Source organism: Pelobates fuscus, chromosome 13 (assembly GCF_036172605.1).
Source record: "Pelobates fuscus isolate aPelFus1 chromosome 13, aPelFus1.pri, whole genome shotgun sequence".
Classification (NCBI taxonomy): domain Eukaryota; kingdom Metazoa; phylum Chordata; class Amphibia; order Anura; family Pelobatidae; genus Pelobates; species Pelobates fuscus.
The window spans coordinates 88913316-88935307 of NC_086329.1; the positions used below are offsets into that span (position 1 = coordinate 88913316).

The window sequence follows — 21992 nt, forward strand, 5'->3', positions numbered from 1 at the left end:
TATGGGTACAGAGACCTCTTCCTCACACAGAGACCTGTCATTAATTCTGTATATACCACTATGGGTACAGAAACTCCTTCCTCACACAGAGACCAGCCATTAATTCTGTATATACCACTATGGATACAGAGACCCCTTCCTCACACAGAGACCAGCCATTAATTCTGTATATACCACTATGGGTACAGAGACTCCTTCCTCACACAGAGTCCAGATGGTAATTCTGTATATACCACTATGGGTACAGTGACCCCTTCCTCACACAAAGTCCAGCCGTTAATTCTGTATATACCACTATGGGTACAGAGACCCCTTCCTCACACAGAGTCCAGCCGTTAATTCTGTATATACCACTATGGGTACAGAGACCCCTTCCTCACACAGAGTCCAGCCGTTAATTCTGTATATACCACTATGGGTACAGAGACCCTTTCCTCACACAGAGTCCAGCCGTTAATTCTGTATATACCACTATGGGTACAGAGACCCCTTCCTCACACAGAGTCCAGCCGTTAGTTCTGTATATACCACAGTGACCCTTCCTCACACAGGGTCCAGATGGTAATTCTGTATATACCACTATGGGTACAGAGACCCCTTCCTCACACAGAGTCCAGCCGTTAGTTCTGTATATACCACTATGGGTACAGTGACCCTTCCTCACACAGAGTCCAGATGGTAATTCTGTATATACCACTATGGGTACAGAGACCCCTTCCTCACACAGAGACCAGCTGTTAATTCTGTATATACCACTATGGGTACAGTGACCCCTTCCTCACACAGAGTCCAGATGGTAATTCTGTATATACCACTATGGGTACAGAGACCCCTTCCTCACACAGAGTCCAGCCGTTAATTCTGTATATACCACTATGGGTACAGAGACCCCTTCCTCACACAGAGTCCAGATGGTAATTCTGTATATACCACTATGGGTACAGAGACCCCTTCCTCACACAGAGACCAGCTGTTAATTCTGTATATACCACTATGGGTACAGAGACCCCTTCCTCACACAGAGTCCCGCCGTTAATTCTGTATATACCACTATGGGTACAGAGACCTCTTCCTCACACAGAGACCTGTCATTAATTCTGTATATACCACTATGGGTACAGAAACTCCTTCCTCACACAGAGACCAGCCATTAATTCTGTATATACCACTATGGATACAGAGACCCCTTCCTCACACAGAGACCAGCCAGTAATTCTGTATATACCACTATGGGTACAGTGACCCCTTTCTCACACAGAGTCCTGCCGGTAATTGTACAGGCAAAGTGATTCCTTTTTCTTGTGGGGGCCAACCAGTACCCAAGCCAGTGCCTCTGCAGACATTGGTGATACTATCTGAACACTCGGACCAGCTGTCAGTGCCACAACTTCCAGGATAAAGCCTTCATCACACACAGACCAACCGGTAGCCATGTTATTACAAGACCGCTACAACGATCTCTTCCTTTTGCAAAAATCTACCGTGATGCCTTCTTTACACAAAGGGCTGCTGGTACTCAGTCAAACACGTTATGGAAGACTTTGCAGATATATACATAAATGTTGTTTACAATGCATGCAATGTGGGGAACAGAATAACTCATAAAATATCTTCAGTGCAATAAGTACGAACATTAAAGGATCACTATAGGGTCAGGAACACAAACATGTATTCCTGACGCTTTAGTGTTAAAACCACCATCTAGCCCCCCTGGGCCCCTCATGCCTCCATGAACATAGTAGAAATCTGTCTGTATTCAAGCCTGAAGCTGTAACTCTGCATGCTGTTAGACTCAAAAACAGGCAGTCTGCTGACATCATTAGAAGTGGTGGCCTGATCCAATCACAGTACTTCCCCATAGGATTGGCTGAGCCTGACCAGTAGGCAGATGAGGGGCAGAGCCAGCATGATTCAAACACAGCCCTGGCCAATCAGCATCTCCTCATAGAGATTAATTGAATCAATGAATCTCTATGAGGAAAGTTCAGTGTCTGCATGCAGAGGGAGGAGATGTTTGGATGCATTTTAGGCAGCCATGACCCAGGAAGGATCTCTAACAGCCATCTGAGGAGTGGTAAACACTGCATTTTGTCTGAAAAGACAGTGTTTACAGCAAAAAGCCTGAAGGTAATGATTCTACTCACCAGAACAAATGCAATAAGCTGTAGTTGTTCTGGTGACTATAGTGTCCCTTTAAATTGATAACCAATTCCCAAGAAACCCACTGGGACACACTAGGACTGCAGCAAGGCCTCCAGAAATATTAGGACAGAAAATGTTAAACAGCTGGGGGACGGCCGAGGCTGGCAATGGGCTTAGTTCACAGTGAGAACCAATAGAGACTTGGGGTCAAGATAGCAGTATGGAGGAGGAAGGGGCGAGCTGGAGAAACAAAATATGGTAATATGTTTTAGGGGCACGGAGAAGTTAATGAGAGTGTAGCTGGGAAGTTAGTATAGAGGAGTTGGTGCTGAGCAAAAGCACACAGTCCAGTGGGACAGGAGGGGAGCATTGGGCATCTGAGTGACCAGATTTACAGGAATACAGCAGACAAACCGGTGGGAGCTTGGAGAGCAGACTGGGCAAGCGTAGATAGTAGCTGTGTGGCAAATTAGCTGAGATGAAGTTAGGCTGAAGTGGGAGGCCATGAGTCAGTGTAATCGTTCTTAGAGGATTACTCCATGCATCATGAGCACTTTAGTGATCTGAAGTGGCCATAGAGCCTGGAGTCTTTATGTGCAGTGTTTTACTAGGAGTATCTCTTTAGAAGAACATTACAAGCACCATAATCACTACAATGTGTTAGAACAGTTCGACTTTGTATGTAGGGAGTGCCAGGCATCACCTCCTGCCTCTACTAGAGCCTTCTCTTTAGCCATAAATTCTCTGTCTGAGCTAAGCCCAGTGGTGAAGAGTTTAGCCTATTTGCAGATAGCGATCAGCTAACACATTCAGCCATTAAGCTCAGGAAAGCTAAGCAGGACCATCCGTCTTGTCTGAAGGTTTAGAGGAAGTGGGGAGCAATGCCCAGCATATCCTAGAAGAAGTCAAAATGACTACTTAAAGTGGTTGTGTGGGGCGCCAGGGCACCCCTTGAATTATAACAATCATGCTCACAAAAGGGTCCACTACAATTATTATTATTATTTTATTATTTATATAGCGCCAACAAATTCCGTAGCGCTGTACAATGGGTGGACTAACAGACACATAATTGAGATCAGACCACTGGACGTACAGGAACAGAGGGGGTTAAGGGCCCTGCTCGATGAGCTTACATGCTAGAGGGAATATATATACAATAATATATTCTGTCTGTTTCAACCAGTGGGGGGGGCTCACACATAGGTCAAGATCAACTTTTGGTATGAGGGGGTTAACCTCAGTTGGTACCCAGTGGAGAGGAAAATGAACTAGTATTAGTAATATTTGGTGGGGAGTTTGGTGGAAATTATGAACCAGGATTAGTAATTACTAGTGGGTAGAAGAATGAACCAGGATTACTTATTAGTAGTGAAGAGAGGGAATGAAAAGGCAGCTAGTGATGGTGAGAAGCAATGAACCAGGCTAGTAACTAGTGGTGGGATGTAAAGATAACCAGGATTGGTAAATAGTGGTGGGCAGTAAAGATAACCAGGATTAGTAACTAGTGATAGGGAGATGAAATGAATCAGCCTAGTAACTAGTGATGGGGAGAGGGGTGAACCAGGCTACTTACTATTAATGGGGGGAGGGAATGAGCCAGGCTAGTAACTAGTGATGGGGAGAGGGGTGAACCAGGATTAGTAATTACTAGTGGGTAGAAAAATTAACCAGGATTAATTATTAGTAGTGGAGAGAGGGAATGAAAAGGCAGCTAGTGATGGTGACAAGCAATGAACCAGGCTAGTAACTAGTGGTGGGAAGTAAAGATAACCAGGATCAGTAACTAGTGATGGGGAGAGGGGTGAACCAGGCTACATACTATTAATGGGGGGAGGGAATTAGCCAAGCTAGTAACTAGTGATGGGAGTGGGGTGAACCAGGCTACTTACTATTAATGGGGGGAGGGAATGAGCCAGGCTAGTAACTAGTGATGGGAAGTAAAGATAACCAGGATCAGTAACTAGTGATGGGGAGAGGGGTGAACCAGGCTACATACTATTAATGGGGGGAGGGAATTAGCCAGGCTAGTAACTAGTGATGGTGAGAGGGGTGAACCAGGCTACTTACTATTAATGGGGGGAGGGAATGAGCCAGGCTAGTAACTAGTGATGGGAAGTAAAGATAACCAGGATCAGTAACTAGTGATGGGGAGAGGGGTGAACCAGGCTACATACTATTAATGGGGGGAGGGAATTAGCCAGGCTAGTAACTAGTGATGGTGAGAGGGGTGAACCAGGCTACTTACTATTAATGGGGGGAGGGAATGAGCCAGGCTAGTAACTAGTGATGGGAAGTAAAGATAACCAGGATCAGTAACTAGTGATGGTGAGAGGGGTGAACCAGGCTACTTACTATTAATGGGGGGAGGGAATGAGCCAGGCTAGTAACTAGTGATGGGAAGTAAAGATAACCAGGATCAGTAACTAGTGATGGGGAGAGGGGTGAACCAGGCTACATACTATTAATGGGGGGAGGGAATTAGCCAGGCTAGTAACTAGTGATGGTGAGAGGGGTGAACCAGGCTACTTACTATTAATGGGGGGAGGGAATGAGCCAGGCTAGTAACTAGTGATGGGAAGTAAAGATAACCAGGATCAGTAACTAGTGGTGGGAAGTAATGATAACCAGGTTTAGTAACTAGTGGTGGGCAGTAAAGCTAACCAGGATTAGTAACTAGTGATAGGGAGAAGAAATGAATCAGCCTAGTAAACTAGTGATGGGTGGAGGGATGAACCAGGATTAGTAATTAATGATGGAGGGGGATGAACCAGGCTAATAACTAGTGGTGTGGGGGGTTAATAACTAGTGGTGGGGAGGTTAATAACTAGTGATGGGTGGAGGGATGAACCAGGGTAGTAACTAGTGGTGGGGAGGAGGGATGAACCAGGATTAGTAATTAGTGATGGAGGGGGATGAACCAGGCTAATAACTAGTGGTGGGGAGAAAGGATGAGCCCAGGCAGACTAGCTCTGCGATAAGAAAGAATGAGCGAGGGTTACTAAGAAGGGTTTGATAGAGGGGGAAAGCGATCCCGTAACGTTGTTTAGTAAATAATCCTCATTTAGGGCAGATACTCACAGTTTGGGCAGTGTGTTCTTCAGCCTGCAGTGCTGGACCTCCACAGCATCCTCACCCAGCCAGGCCGGAGACTGACCCTCCTACTGACACTCCCCCACAGATAGGTACCTCCCTGTGCTGTCTCTACATCCCCCGACAGACAGACCCTGCACTCTACTGACTGTCTCTCTAACTCTAACCCTCACTCACACACTCTGTCACTGACTTACTAACTCTATCCCTCACTCACACTCTCTGTCACTGTCTCACTAACTCTAACCCTCACTCACACTCTCTATCACTGTCTCACAAACTATCCCTCACTCACACTCTATCACTGTCTGACTAACTAGCCCTCACTCACACTCTATCACTGTCTCTCAGTCTCTCTATGTGATTTTGTCTCAGTCTAACAGTAGCTCCCTCTATCACTGTTTCCCTCTCTCTTTTTCAAACTCTTCCTCATCCTCAATACTAAACTTGTGGCCTTCACTGGTTTATATCTCTAAATCCCTGCTCGCAATCTCACTGTCTGTCTCTGTCCTGTGCTCACAATCTCACTGTCTGTCTCTGTCCTGTGCTCACAATCTCACTGTCTGTCTCTGTCCTGTGCTCGCAATCTCACTGTCTGTCTCTGTCCTGTGCTCACAATCTCACTCACTGTCTGTCTCTGTGCTGTGCTCACTCACTGTCTGTCTCTGTCCTGTGCTCACACTCACTGTCTGTCTGTCTCTGTACTGTGCTCACAATCTCACTGTCTCTGTCCTGTGCTCACACTCACTGTCTGTCTCTGTCCTGTGCTCACTCACTGTCTGTCTCTGTCCTGTGCTCACACTCACTGTCTGTCTGTCTCTGTACTGTGCTCACAATCTCACTGTCTCTGTCCTGTGCTCACACTCACTGTCTCTGTCCTGTGCTCACACTCACTGTCTGTCTCTGTCCTGTGCTCACAATCTCACTCTCTGTCTCTGTTCTGTGCTCACAATCTCACTGTCTCTGCTCACACTCACACTCCCCCTGTCTCTGCTCACACTCCCCCTGTTTCTGCTCACACTCACACTCCCCGTCTCTGCTCACACTCCCCGTTTCTGCTCACACTCCCCGTTTCTGCTCACACTCACACTCCCCCTGTCTCTGCTCACACTCACACTCCCCCTGACTCTGCTCACACTCACACTGTCTCTGCTCACACTCACACTCCCCCTGTCTCTGCTCACACTCACACTCCCCTGGGTGAACTAGTTGCTGCCCATAATAACAATAGGTAATGCCGGGGTCCAAGTCGGGAGCTTCTGAAAGAATTAACCAATCAGAGCACGTCTTCCATCACCCTGAACGACCACCAGCCAACCACAGGCTTCGTACCTTACGGGCGCTGTCTGCTCCTGTCTGACGCTCTGTGCTCTTGTTTACTTTAGGTTTTAAGGTGGAACAGAGCTTTCCCAGAGCTTTCCTGGTTATACATTACATTATACAGAGTATATTTTATATAAATTATATACATTACATAGAGACAGTGTACATTATACAGAGTATACATTATACAGAGTATACATTATACATTATATACATTACATAGAGACAGTGTACATTATACAGAGTATACATTATACAGAGAATACATTATACAGAGAATACATTATACATTACATAGAGACAGTGTACATTATACAGAGTATACATTACATAGAGACAGTGTACATTATACAGAGTATACATTATACAGAGTATACATTACATAGAGACAGTGTACATTATACAGAGTATACATTATACAGAGTATACATTATACATTATATACATTACATAGATACAGTGTACATTATACAGAGTATACATTATACAGAGCTTTCCTGGTTATACATTACATTATACAGAGTATACATTACATAGAGACAGTGTACATTATACAGAGTATACATTATACAGAGAATACATTATACAGAGAATACATTATACATGACATAGAGACAGTGTACATTATACAGAGTATACATTACATATAGACAGTGTACATTATACAGAGTATACATTATACAGAGTATACATTACATAGAGACAGTGTACATTATACAGAGTATACATTATACAGAGTATGCATTACATAGAGACAGTGTACATTATACAGAGTATACATTATACAGAGCTTTCCTGGTTATACATTACATTATACAGAGTATACATTATACATTATATACATTACATAGAGACAGTGTACATTATACAGAGTATACATTATACATTATATACATTACATTATACAGAGTATACATTATACAGAGTATACATTACATAGAGACAGTGTACATTATACAGAGTATACATTACATTATACAGAGTATACATTATACAGAGTATACATTACATAGAGACAGTGTACATTATACAGAGTATACATTATACATTATATACATTACATTATACAGAGTATACATTATACAGAGTATACATTACATAGAGACAGTGTACATTATACAGAGTATACATTACATTATACAGAGTATACATTATACAGAGTATACATTACATAGAGACAGTGTACATTATACAGAGTAAACATTATACATTATATATATTACATAGAGACAGTGTACATTATACAGAATATACATTATACAGAGCTTTCCTGGTTATACATGACATTATACAGAGTGTACATTATACAGAGTATACATTATACATTATATACATTACATAGAGACAGTGTACATTATACAGAGTATACATTATACAGAGTATACATTATACATTATATACATTACATTATACAGAGTATACATTACATAGAGACAGTGTACATTATACAGAGTATACATTACATTATACAGTGTATACATTATACAGAGTATACATTACATAGACAGTGTACATTATACAGAGTAAACATTATACATTATATACATTACATAGAGACAGTGTACATTATACAGAGTATACATTATACAGAGTATACATTACATAGAGACAGTGTACATTATACAGAGTATACATTACATTATACAGAGTATACATTACATAGAGACAGTGTACATTATACAGAGTAAACATTATACATTATATACATTACATAGAGACAGTGTACATTATACAGAGTAAACATTATACATTATATACATTAAATAGAGACAGTGTACATTATACAGAGTATACATTACATAGAGACAGTGAACATTATACAGAGTAAACATTATACATTATATACATTACATAGAGACAGTGTACATTATACAGAGTATACATTATATACATTATATACATTACATAGAGACAGTGTACATTATACAGAGTATACATTATATACATTATATACATTACATAGAGACAGTGTACATTATACAGAGTATACAATACATAGAGACAGTGTACATTATACAGAGTATACATTACATTATATACATTACATAGAGACAGTGTACATTATACAGAGTATACATTATACATTATATACATTACATTATACCGAGTATACATTATACAGAGTATACATTACATAGAGACAGTGTACATTATACAGAGTATACATTACATTATACAGAGTATACATTATACAGAGTATACATTACATAGATACTGTACATTATACAGAGTAAACATTATACATTATATACATTACATAGAGACAGTGTACATTATACAGAGTAAACATTACATAGAGACAGTGTACATTATACAGAGTAAACATTATACATTATATACATTACATAGAGACAGTGTACATTATACAGAGTAAACATTATACATTATATACATTACATAGAGACAGTGTACATTATACAGAGAATACATCATACATTATATACATTACATAGAGACAGTGTACATTATACAGAGTATACATTATACATTATATACATTACATAGAGACAGTGTACATTATACAGAGTATACATTATACAGAGTATACTTTACATAGAAACAGTGTACATTATACAGAGTATACATTACATTATATACATCACATAGAGACAGTGTACATTATACAGAGTATACATTACATTATATACATCACATAGAGACAGTGTACATTATACAGAGTATACATTACATTATATACATTACATAGAGACAGTGTACATTATACAGAGTAAACATTATACATTACATACATTACATAGAGACTGTGTACATTATACAGAGTAAACATTATACATTATATACATTACATAGAGACAGTGTACATTATACAGAGAATACATTATACATTATATACATTACATAGAGACAGTGTACATTATACAGAGAATACATTATACATTATATACATTACATAGAGACAGTGTACATTATACAGAGTATACATTATACATTATATACATTACATAGAGACAGTGTACATTATACAGAGTATACATTATACAGAGTATACTTTACATAGAGACAGTGTACATTATACAGAGTATACATTATACATTATATACATCACATAGAGACAGTGTACATTATACAGAGTATACATTACATTATATACATTACTTAGAGACAGTGTACATTATACAGAGTATACATTATATACATTACATAGAGACAGTGTACATTATACAGAGTATACATTACATAGAGACAGTGTACATTATACAGAGTGTACATTATACAGAGTATACATTACATAGAGACAGTGTACATTATACAGAGAATACATTATACATTATATACATTACATAGAGACAGTGTACATTATACAGAGAATACATTATACATTATATACATTACATAGAGACAGTGTACATTATACAGAGTATACATTATACATTATATACATTACATAGAGACAGTGTACATTATACAGAGTATAAATTATACATTATATACATTACATAGAGACAGTGTACATTATACAGAGTATACATTATACAGAGCTTTCCTGGTTATACATTACATTATCCATAATATACATTATACAGAGTATACATTATACAGAGTATACATTATACAGAGCTTTTCTGGTTATACATTACATTATACATAATGTACATTATACATTATATACATTACATAGAGACAGTGTACATTATACAGAGTATACATTACATAGAGACAGTGTACATTATACAGAGTATACATTATACAGAGTATACATTACACAGAGACAGTGTACATTATACAGAGAATACATTATACATTATATACATTACATAGAGACAGTGTACATTATACAGAGAATACATTATACATTATATACATTACATAGAGACAGTGTACATTATACAGAGTATACATTATATACATTATATACATTACATAGAGACAGTGTACATTATACAGAGTATACATTATACAGAGCTTTCCTGGTTATACATTACATTATCCATAATATACATTATACAGAGTATACATTATACAGAATATACATTACACAGAGCTTTTCTGGTTATACATCACATTATACATAATGTACATTATACAGAGTATACATTATACAGAGACAGTGTACATTATACATAATATACATTATATAGAGACAGTATACATTATACAGAATATACATTATACATACTATACATTATACAGAGTATACATTATACATAGCTTTCCTGGTTATACATTACATTATACATAATACACAATTTGCAGAGTATACATTATACAGAATATACATTATACTTAATATACATTATACAGAGCTTTCCTGGTTATACATTACATTATACATAATATACATTACACAGAGTATACATTATACATAGCTTTCCTGGTTATACATTACATTATACATAATATACATTATACAGAGTATACATTATACAGAGTATACATTATGTAGAGTAGTTGGGTACCCCTGAGGGGAAGCAACTGGGTGTGTGTCTAGGTGCGAAAAGTAGACCTAAGCTGGTCAAGTGAAAAAGGGCGCCCCCTGGTGCATAACTATACATATGTACAATGAAGTTATAAAACGTAACCTTTACTGGTGGCTGTAATAAAAAACTCTAATAGAGAGTTTAAGAAAGAAAATAATAGTAAACTTAAAATAGGAGGATACGTGTCTAGAAGGGGATAAATATCCTAGCGGTATCACCTGGAGGATATAGAGCTAGATAAAGCTAGAAATCCCCCCAACCTGTATAGTTCGTCTCTTACGAGCAATCCCAGCTGGAATTGCCAAAATATAAATGAGCCGTTTCTGTAATCGCTAAATACAATTCCTATATATAGAGTGCTTGCTTGTAGCAAAAAATATGTGCACACTGAGGAAAAAATTGTAACAGAGAGTAGCGATAGAAAGGCTTCACGTATTCAACAGCTAGTCTAAGTAAAGTAAATACAAGGATACATAGTGGCAGTTTGCACAGTATCTATTGCAATACTGTCGCCAGGGGACGGACAACAAAGAATGGGAGAAAAAATCTAAGGTCTAGTTGACAGCTCTGTGAAGAGACTGACCAGCAATATAGATTGCGGGATCTGACAAAAGGTTGAAGAAATCCCCGTCACCCACAATTTCCCCGTCCCCTTACTAAATCGTACGAAGTTCTAATGATACTGAACTGGCTAGCTGATCTTAATGAGAAACTAAACTGGTCGGAGTCCAAACTTGAACTATCCTCCCTACTGCTACCTAACACGTGTTTCGGCGCTGCTAAACGCGCCTTCGTCTGAGGCTAAACAGTGGGTCAAAGCATCTGGGGCTCCTTAAATAGCCCCCTGCGTTTAATTCATGCTGGGAGTGTGTGTACCGCGTTCGCGCCAGGATTGGCCGATCGCGGGTGAAGCCCCGCCCCTAATGACGATTCCTCCTTCGATTGGTGTATGTCTGGTAAAAAAATATAGTGTGTCTGTTAACCATGTGTGTGCCAATCTCACACGGCCATGGAGTTAGACACATCACATCACATCCAGGCAGACATTTCCAGGGAGTGAAAAGTCATCATTGATAGATTAGGATGGGTGTGTAAATAGACTACGAGTTTATTGGGCTTATATATCGATTACAGTGGAGCACAGTCGTGATGGTCACTGGTTCCAATGTTGGTTCCTAATTAAACCAAGGACTTAAGTTGAGCCAAACTCTAAGTGGTGGTGATTATATTGGTTAAGATATCAGGACAGTTATATGTCAGAGTATTGGGTCAACGTCTAGTGGATGTTTCCCCACTCTTGGGTTCATATTTGTTATCCTGCCCAATAAAGGAGTCCGACGGGAGGAGAGGGGGGGGGGGGGGGGTATTGAGTGGTGTCCAATGGGACTTGGTGGCTGCAAAATAACAGTGGAGCCCATGAATATGACACCGCAGTGTCAATATTGGGTCAATCCTAAAATTAAGGGACTATTATTGTGTGCCATTAGATGGATATGGATCTTTACACTGTGGCCCAGCATGCGTATGTGGGGTTCGGAGATCCATCGATGCTTTGACTAGAGTTAAGTGAATAAAGTAAAATATATACAAAACCAGGATTGATAAAGGACGAGTGAACCAAATGTTACTATTTTGTTTGGTACCTTAAAATAAAGATCACAAGACAAAGGTTTGTGCTTAACTACTTTCATTTTCTCATATACTTTAAGACAAGTTAATGCTAAACCCATACAGCATTCAACATGGTGTTTGCGATATTCTGCGATATTATTTGGCTGCCATACAATACTGAATAATGAAAATCGGTTATAGCAGGCGAGTACACAGCTGATATATAGTTGAAGCTTACATTATAACCTCGAGTTGTGCCTGCCTCTTTCTTTGTTTGTAACGTATTAAACAAGATAATGCTAATAAACATGTTGCTCGTTAGGGTATTTACTATGTGAAGCAATAAGGGCTTATAGTAACGTGAAGCAATAAGGGCTTATGATATGCTTTGGTATTTGTGCCCATGACTTAAAGAAATACAAGTGATGCTGGCTATGAACAGGTTGCAACTGAGGATGGGACAACTTCTGGTATTTAATCTGAACCGAGTAGACATGGGTAATGTTGCGGACGTTAATCTAAACAATTCTAACAGTCATGTTGCTGGGCAGAGTAATTGCTTGGCGAAGTGGTAGAAATCATAGTATGCTCTGGTATCTGCGTCCATTACTTAACCCCTTAAGGACCAAACTTCTGGATTAAAAGGGAATCATGGCATGTCACACGTCATGTGTCCTTAAGGGGTTAAAGAAATACAAGTTATATAGGCTATGACCATGTCGTAACTGATAACAAACAGAAGCTGTGAATTAAACTGGTCTAGTTAGGCATGAACACTTATGATTAAAGGGACACTATAGTCACCTGAACAACTTTAGCTTAATGAAGCAGTTTTGGTGTATAGAACATGCCCCTGCAGCCTCACTGCTCAATCCTCTGCCATTTAGGAGTTAAATCCCTTTGTTTATGAACCCTGGTTACACCTCCCTCCATGTGACTTGCACAGCCTTGCATAAACACTTCCTGTAAAGAGAGCCCTATTTAGGCTCTCTTTATTGCAAGTTCTGTTTAATTAAGATTTTCTTATCCCCCTGCTATGTTAATAGCTTGCTAGACCCTGCAAGAGCCTCCTGTATGTGATTAAAGTTCAATTTAGAGATTGAGATACAATTATTTAAGGTAAATTACATCTGTTTGAAAGTGAAACCAGTTTTGTTTTCATGCAGGCTCTGTCAATCATAGCCAGGGGAGGTGTGGCTAGGGCTGCATAAACAGAAACAACGTGATTTAACTCCTAAATGACAGTGAGTTGAGCAGTTAAATTGCAAGAGAATGATCTATACACTTAAACTGCTTTATTTAGCTAAAGTAATTTAGGTTACATAGTTACATAGTTACATAGCTGAAAAGAGACTTGCGTCCATCAAGTTCAGCCTTCCTCACATATGCTTTTGCTGTTGATCCAAAGAAGGCAAAAAACCCAGTCTGAAGCGCTTCCAATTTTGCAACAAACTAGGAAAAAATTCCTTCTTGACCCCAAAATAGCAGTCAGATGTCTCCTTGAATCAAGCAGCTATTACCCCACTAATTAGAAATTATATCCCCGTATGTTATGTTTTTGCAGGTATTTATCCAATTGCAGTTTAAACATCTGTATAGACTCTGACAAAACCACCCCTGACTATAGTGTTCCTTTAAAGGGACACTATAGTCACCAGAACAACTACAGCATATTGAATTTGTTCTGCTGAGTAGAATCATTACCTTCAGGCTTTTTGCTATAAACACAGTCTTTTCAGAGAAAATGCAGTCTTTACATTACAGCCTAGTGATAATTTCACTGGCCACTCCTCAGATGGCTGTTATAGATCCTTCCTGGGTCATGGCTGCCTAAATGCATCCAAACATTCAGTGTCTCCTCCCTCTGCATGCAGACACAATCTTCCTCATAGAGATTCATTGATTCAATGTATCTCTATGAGGAGATGCTGATTGGCCAGGACTGTGTTTGATTCATGCTGGCTCTGCCCATGATCTGCCTCCTTGTCAGTCTCAGCCAATCCTATGGGGAAGCACTGTGATTGGATCAGGCTACCACTTCTGATGATGCTGAATGACATGCTAGATCCTTGAGTATAACACTGGAACTTGGTAAACTAATGAGACTTTGCACCCTATCGCAAGCATATCCCCTAAGCATGTGTAAACACTGAGTGGCCCCGCCGTGGCGGCCCTGGGGTCTAACAGTGACAGAGTTGCGCATAACCTGCTTATTGAGAGCAGTCATAGTTCGCACAGCAGCCTTCCCGTCATCAGCCAATGCCCATTCTCGGCCAAGGAGTCACAGGGTCCGCGAGACTGCTTAATGCTGCGGTGTGAAGCGGGAGAGTGCTAAGCGGTCGGTTTGAGGACCTCTCCAGCCCCAGGCACTTGTGGAGAGTGGCATCTGTAGGCCACAGACTCGATGGCTCCAAGAGGTCGAGTCTTTCCCTTGACGGGTGCTTCGGGAGACCCAGGTCTTCCTGCGGTGTGGGTCTCCTCAGGACTCTCGGCCCAGGTAGGCGATCAGTGTGGAGAGTTGATGGCGGAATTTGAGTTTCGACCAAGGGAGGCTGCTCCCGCCTCTCGCCCCCTCCACTCCTCACCTCTTTTGTTGTGTTTTGTGGTGGCTGGTAATCATGCCTCCAGCTTAGCCCAGAACTGGAGGAAGGGTTCGTCGAGCCGTTGGAGGCTGTGCGCACAGATGAGGGAAGCTTGTCCGCCATCTTGTCACCACATGCAAGGCTCAGTCTGGTATGTGCGTTGAGCCAGTGTGGACCGGGATGACCCCCGCTGGTCCAGACAGGGGCGTTTTAGCCGTGAGGCAAACAAGGCATTTGCTTTAGGCAGCATTTTCCAGGGGGCGGCAAAAAAAAGCCATCCCCAAATGCCCAGGGCAAATGCCTAGGGCAAATGTCCTCACGGCTAACTGACATCCTGATCATGCTGCTGGGCGGTCGGGGGGCGCGGGCGGGCAGCTGGCGAGGGAGCACTTCCTCTGAGCTGTCTGCTCAGCTCCCTCGCGCGCCGCAGAGTGAGGCTGGGAGCCGGAATATGACTAGGGCAGCACAAAACCAGGATACACCACTGGGTCCAGAGGGGGGGAAACGGGACAGAGGAGACGATGCCTCATGGAGCTGTCCTGTGGCGTTCTGCAGATAGATAAGGTGGCTGCCGTCCACCTCACCCACCGCTCAAGTAGGCCGCAAGCTCCAGATGCACCAACTCCCCGCAAGGCTTCTCAACATCCAGCCTAAAGCTCCGCCAGCGGTATCAGTAGCCACTATGGTCTCTGCTGGCCGCTTGTAGGCACAGGGTGAGTTGATTATTGGCTTTTAAGCAGCAGGTTAATTGCAGGTTTCTGGCAGGAGCTCATTGAGAGTGCCACCAACCAGCATGGCGGTCCGATCTCCTCCCCCTTATAACAAAGTTTAACTCCTTAAGGACACATGACGGAAATATTCCGTCATGATTCCCTTTTATTCCAGAAGTTGTGTCCTTAAGGGGTTAATACCCTTGCTCCCAATGTTTAATCCATACAGGGCTCATCATTAGATATTTTTTTATGGTAAGGAGCTTTTGTCTTTTGCCTGGCCAACCATGCTTTATAGTCAGTTTTTGTAACTTTAACCCCTTAAGGACCAAACTTCTGGAATAAAAGGGAATCATGACGTGTCACACACGTCGTGTGTCCTTAAGGGGTTAATATACATGTTCTCTGTTTACCGTACATATGTGGTATCCCATTAAAAAAATAAACATTTTTTTCTTCCCCACCGGAAAACCGAAAATAAGGGCATGTTTAGCTTTCTTTTATAGCTTTGGGACCTAGCGATACCAGTGCTTTCTGTATTTTTTTTTTCTGTTTTACAGTCAATAAATATCTCACTACTTTTTGTTTACTCCCGCCAATCCTATCATGTACGGCAGTCTCAGCCCTATGACTGACGGTTAATATAAATAAAACTCTACTGCCATCTAGTGACCACAGTTATGAATTCACGTAATACGGTTAAGGTTTTCTTTTGTCTTTACGATTGCACTACCTAGTGGACATGTAATACAATTACATTTGTGCCTCATACACCTATACACCTATTATATATATATATGAAAACACCCATGTACTGACCCATAAATGTTGTTGGCATGGGACTTACTTATTTACAAACCTATTACAAAGCGGCAATACTAGCAAGCATCCAGATTGGTAATACCCCACAATGGGTGTCTGTGAACGCCTTTTGGACGAATGGCATAGATATGGCAAACCTAAATTGGCTACCAGACCAAATATGTTGGATGTATTTATTACCTGTCACTAGAACGACATTATGCATTTGGGATAGGCCTAGAGAATCTCTGTGCAGCTGTCACCCCGTCTCCTTAGCTACCCAACGTAAAAGCTTACAGAATATTATACCAATCTTTAACTACCGAATATGGGTTAGATGTAATGTAATATTTTTATATCAAATACAGGACAAAGGCTCGACAGATTTTGAAACATTTTGCACCACATAATCACAAATACAAAAAAAAAAAATATGTCCACCATATATGCAAGAAAACAGCAAAAATGTATTTTTCACTTTGTCATGGGTTCGGGCATGGGACAAAGATATAGGGCACCCAATCCCTGAACAGTGATGCAATGCAATGAACTCTTACTACGGTTATTACTTTGTGTGCTTTTCACTTCAAATTATATAGAAAACTAATTTAGTATCAGGTAGATTAGCTGCCACAGGCCCTACATCCTCAAACAAATGCTGGAGACGCAAAGCGAGGACTTGCTGGTCCACACCATCTAGGTCTCTATCCACCCTCTCCAACATCTTCCTCCCTCCCACCCCCACTCAGTTCCCTGAAGTTTGTTTAACATTCTTTGGTTCTATTTAAGTATTAAAAGTACATGACACAAGCAAATGAAGGAAAGCAAAGTGTCCGGTAAAAAAGGTTTTATGTATTATACCCGTTGCCCGTTGCCCGTTGCCCCGTAATGATGGCTGGCTCGATACTGTAAAAATGTGACAAATGATGTATACACCTGATTGCTGTGTTTTGAATAGGTTAACATTGTGTATTTTTTTCTTTAGTAACTTGCAAAAAAAAAAAAAAATTTAATAAAATACAAATTGAAGAAATGTTTTTAAAAAATATATGCATGTATGAGTAGCAACAGATGACCCTAAGCAATGTTAATGTCTTTCAGTTCCAGGTATATTGAATTTCCAAACCTGCTACAGACATAAGACTATCAAGCAACTTCCTGATTATGGTGCCCCTATCTAACCCATACTATAGGCAGCCACCCAAGGAGGGTGGCCTTATGTTTAGTTCTGCTCTGACTGGATGTAACAAAGTTAAAGTGACACTAGGCACCCAGATCATTTCATCTCATTATGTGCTGTACTGTGCCCTTAACCCTGCAGCTGCAAACATTGCAGTTTTAGAAAACCTGCAATGTTTACATAGCAGGCTTAAGACAGCCGCTAGCGGCACTTTCTGCAGTTTTACAGAGTTTGACACTGGACGTCCTCGTGCTTTGATGAGAACATCCATCGTGTTGAGAAACACCAAAGGAAAGCATTGAATCAATGCATTGCTATGGGAAAGGCCTAATGCCAGCTTTAGGTTCCCGAATTGCTGCAGTCCGACCAGCGCCAAGGGAAATCGGAACTGGAAATATAAGTGAAAACTGGATGTGTGGTTTTGTTTTTTAACCATTTCTTTGCAGCCAGGGTGGGGTGGTGGTGGCAGAGGGTTCCTGTAGTGTTAGGAACATAGTTTTGTATTCCTAACACTACAGGGGTGATGGCTAACCTTGACACTATAAATTATTTCTGGACTACTTTTCCCATGATGCTTAGCTAGCTTTTAGACTCTAAAAGCTAGCTGAGCATCATGGGAAATGTAGTCCAGACACAATTTATGGTGTCAAGGTTAGCCATCACTGCACTTTAGTGTTCCTTTAACCAGTTCTGGTTTAACAGAAAAGGCCCAAAAGGTTGGCTGAGATCACAAAACTTGATAAACTGGACCATAAACTGTTATCTTCCACAAACTATGCAACCTTAAGTTTGTCTGATGGAGGACTAGCACAAATGCCCAGATTTCAAGATCAGCAATACGGCTCATTCTACAGATATTTCAAAATGTGTCTCCTCAACTAGGCCAAAAACAAAGTTCTTGCTCCATTTAACTGTACATAGTTTTGCAATAACACTTTACAAAGTGCTCTACACCCCGCTAAACTTTCTTATGAGCATGATGGTTTTAATTTTATTTCTAACACCTGAAGTGCAGGAGTCCCTTTCTACTGCTTTGCTGTTCAGTGGACCTTCCTCTTCAAGTGTAGACTCCTCCTCACCAAGTTACCTGCTGCTACAGCGTCATGGCTCTGACAGAATAAATGGAGAGAAAACATCTATGACTTTCTGTGTATAGAAGACTGATCAAAGAAAAATACAAAACTATGGTCTAATCAAGGTGATGTTAAAACTTGGGTAAGAGTTCAACAAGTCGGTGTCCTTTGGTGGGGTGGTCAGATCCAGATGTCAGACAAAGTGTTGATGTAATTTTCTCAGTGTCCCATAAGTGCTGGCTGCTATGGATTGTGTTGAGCAGTGAGGAGTAGAACAATCAGATATGATGAAGACAACAGAATAATTAAAATAGAAAATAATAATGTAAAAATCACTTTCCAGCGGTGACATATTCCCTGTATGGAAAAGTTCTGTAGCTTTCTTAGCTGCTCACGACAGTCATTCTATAAACAAAACGTGTTTAAAACTGACTCACTAGAAAGTAGAGCTAAATATTGCTTGCTGGAAGAGCTACAGGACTACCCCTTATATAGGAGTAACCGTAGAGCCAAAGAGGAACCTTGAACCCAAGAAAAAAAAGTTGGTTTTGTATGGGTTCTACTTCCCACCCAAAAAAAAGAAAACTTCCACCAAAGAACGTTTGACGCTTTCTATTTGATGCACCTCCATACCCAAACATGTCTAATATTGGCTTTGTTGCTTACTGCACAGATGCTGAATGTTGCCCTTACCTCTTCAAGGGAGACAAAAGTCACCATAACAACTACAACTTAATGTAGTTGTTCTGCAGGCTTTTTGCTGTAGACAGGCAGTGTTTTGCCTCAAAGCCTAGGGACACCTCCACTGGCCACTTCTCAGCTAAGACGTTCAGCATCTCCACCCACTGCATCGAGACACTGAACTTTCCCCATAAAGATGCATTGATGGGGGAGCGCGGCCTGGCCAGCATGGAAGACAGACGTGCTACTGCAGAGCTCCTCAGACAATAGGGCAATTTCTGTCATTTATGGCCCTAAACAACTCAAAACTGGCAACCCAAATAGACTTACCTGACCCACAATGGGGCACTAAACTGACACTGAGGTCTGCAACCAATCTGAGGCCGGCTGGCCGACTGACTTCTGACATGAGGCCGGGAGAGGGGGCCGATCTTCTGGTCCGGCGCCACAAGATGCCAGCGCATGGCAACAGGACCGCCACCAGACATTTTGGGGCCCCTAACTGAGCTCAGGGTCTGAGCCCCTGGGGGCCCGCCTACAAAACCGCCCACAGAGACCGCCTCCAAATCCCGCCCACAGGAATACACACACAGACACAAACACATTCACTGATACAAAAGGACACAGATACACACACACACACATACTGATACGCATATAGGCATACATACTAACACACAGGCGTACATAGTGACAGACACATACTAACATACATACAGACACACATGCATAAGGACATGCAGACACAGACACATTCATAATGACAAACAGACAGACATTCATACTGACATACACGCATTCATACGGACATGCAGACATACATACATTGACATTCATACACACATAATGACATGCATACAGATAGACATACATACATGCATACAGACACTGACATCCATACATACACACATTCATAATGACATACAGACATACATTCATACATACATACAAACAGACAAACATACATTCATAATGACATACATTCATACATACATTCATACAAACAGACATACACACATTCATAATGACATGTAGACATACATACACTGACATTCATACACACATAATGACATGCATACAGATAGACATACATGCATACAGACATACATAGTTACATACATACATTCATACTGGCATACATACATTCATACAGACACTGACATCCATACATACACACATTCATAATGACATGCAGACATACATACACTGACATTCATACACACATAATGACATGCATACAGATAGACATACATGCATACATTCATACAGACAGACAGACATACACACATTCATAATGACATGCAGACATACACTGACATTCATACACACATAATGACATGCAGACATACACACAGACAGACATACATACAGACAGACTTACACACACAGACAGACATACATACACACACAGACATACACACACAGACAGACAGACACACAGACAAACATACATACAGACATACACACAGACAGACATACACACAGACGAACATACAGACAGACGAACATACAGACAGACATACACACAGACAGACAGACATACACACAGACAGACAGACATACACACAGACAGACATACACACAGACAGACATACACACAGACATATAGACAGACAGACACACATACACACAGACAGACACACATACACACAGGATAGACATACACACAGACAGACAGACATACACACAGCTCATTTTCCAGCCACCCTCCTGTTTCTTACCTTGTCTTTGCAGGAGGGTGGCTGGCTGGGGCTGATGGGGCTGGCAGTCGGCTGGCTCTCCCTCTTCATGTTGGGCGCAAGCGCTCCTCCCGTGCGGAGTGAGCTGGGAGGAAGTGACCACTTCCTCCCAGCAGCACTTGCGCTGCGGCGGCATTTTTTTTTTAAAGGGGCCAGGTCGCGCTATACCACGGCTGCAGCGCTGACCGGGCCCCTGAAGATATGGGGCCCATTTGGTGGCCCTAAGTGCATGGGCCACCCGATGGGCCCCATCGGCGTGCGGGCGCCGGTGCAACTGCACCGGCGGCAGTTCCGCCGCTACACGTGGGGCCCGGGCGGCCGGGCCCCCCAGGGCCGCCAGGCCCGTGACAACCGTTATGGTTGTCACCCCATGATGGCGGCCCTGCATAGCAAGCAGAAGGCCCGTTACTCCCCCCCCTGGACCGTCGGGGGTGATCACGGTCCACATCAGGAAGGCAAACTTAGACCAGAGAGGGTGCAGTGGGGGACTGCACTGAAAAGCACGCAACACAACGCGGCAACCAGCATGGCGGATGCCACGCGTCCCCCCAAGCCTACAGATCCACAGCATGGGACCCTACAGAGGTTGGATGCAATCTTTGACAATTTCTGGCGCAA

The 21992-nt window shown here is 41.5% G+C and overlaps 1 protein-coding gene across 2 annotated transcripts in view; it reads right to left on the minus strand.

Annotated features, from left to right (window-relative positions):
- LOC134583135 (mothers against decapentaplegic homolog 4-like) overlaps positions 1 to 6248 on the minus strand; it is a 45283-nt gene extending 39035 nt beyond the window's left edge. Inside the window, exons 1-2 of one of the 2 annotated variants that reach the window (XM_063439939.1) lie at positions 6207 to 6244; positions 5224 to 6148 (exon numbers count right to left, since the gene is read on the minus strand). The gene's annotated coding sequence lies outside the window, so the exon portion shown is untranslated. Of the gene's footprint in view, positions 1 to 5223 lie in introns of both variants that reach the window. The other variant, XM_063439938.1, reaches the window with a different exon arrangement.
- Between the last annotated feature and the right edge of the window lie 15744 nt (positions 6249 to 21992).